Here is a 1,540-nt window from a genome sequence, read left to right on the forward strand (position 1 = left end):
ATTAGACCAACACCCAACTATTGGCTTCCCATCCTGAGTCACATTCCACCGCCGAAACTACGAAGAAGTCACTCCCTTCTCAGAGAATATCGAAAAATCCAGTCTAACCATCAACTACCCATCCACCATGATAGGCGTGATATCGAAATGAACAGACTGCGCTCCAGATATCCTGTCATGTTAAGGGCCACCTCCTTACATCAGGAACATTTCGACCTCACCAACGCTTGGAGAAGACGATGGGAGCGCGACTCACCACAGGAAGCACATCAAATGGCCTGTATCGATCAGAAACCGCCAGGCTTTGAACTGACCCGGAGTACATGGACAACGCTAAACAGAATAAGAACAAGAAGCGGTAGATGTGCTGACAGCTTACATAAATGGGGAAAAGCCCTTACTCCGGAGTGTGACTGTGGTGCGCAACGACAGACCGTCCGTCACATTGTTAAAGAATGCCCCCGAAGGCGGTTCCCTGGAGTTTTTGACGAGTTCCTGAATGCGACCGAAAATGTTTTAGACTATATTAATGCATTAGATGTTCGTTTGTAATACTCCATGTAATGTTTTATATTGCTTTTGAAATATGTGTTCTTATTGTATGCCATACGATAAATAAAAAAATAAATAAATAAATGTCTTCTTCGATCCAGCAGCATTTCAGTGTATGGACTTATTTTACTATCTGATTTTCTTTTAGGACAGTGCTCTCGGTGACTTTCTTGTAAGGTTTTCATGATGCAATTATTCAAGTCGTTAAGATCGTTCTCGGAAGTTTCATGCAGTAGTAGCTTAAAATTGATATGTGCCTGATATTGGTTGAAATCAAATGTGGGTGTCCAAATACCATGAGATTTATTTTTAATCATTATGTTCCTTTCTCTTTTTATGTTGATTTGGACTTTTGCTCGTATCAATTTGTGATCATTGCTTGTGGTGAACTTGTTGAGTACTGTTACATCTTTAATTATTTTTTTTGTTACTTATGACATAGTCGATTTTGTTCCTTGTTCTACGGTTTGGACTTTCCCAGGTCAATCTTCTGTGCATCTTTTGTGAAAGAAGCTGTTCATGTTGAATAAATTATTCTGAAGTAGGAATCCTAGTAGCGTTTCTCCTCGGTAATTTCTTCCTGTGGAACCGAATTTTACCGAGAATGTTTCGAGCTCCACTTCTATTACACCTATTTTTGCGTTGAAATTGCCACATTAAATTGTGAATTAAGTACGAAAGTCATTAAGCGCAGTAGATATATAGTCATAATATCGTCAACTACATTTTCATCTCGTTGTTATATAGTGTCTCATCGTTGAACTTCTTTTGTATAGGTATGTTCGGTCCTTTCTCATTTTTAGCTATCTTAAATCTACTGTCATCCTTCTAAGACAGATTTTCTCCATTGCTTATTTGTTGCAATGTGATCGATTTTATTGTAAGTGCGGTTGTCTGGCCATTTCCGTGACATTTTGTGGATTGTTATATGTATCTTTTTCTTCCTCAGTTGCTTATTCTGTTGGTGCATAGACTCTGAGATAGCGCG

This window comes from Diabrotica undecimpunctata, chromosome 2, assembly GCF_040954645.1.
Source record: "Diabrotica undecimpunctata isolate CICGRU chromosome 2, icDiaUnde3, whole genome shotgun sequence".
Classification (NCBI taxonomy): domain Eukaryota; kingdom Metazoa; phylum Arthropoda; class Insecta; order Coleoptera; family Chrysomelidae; genus Diabrotica; species Diabrotica undecimpunctata.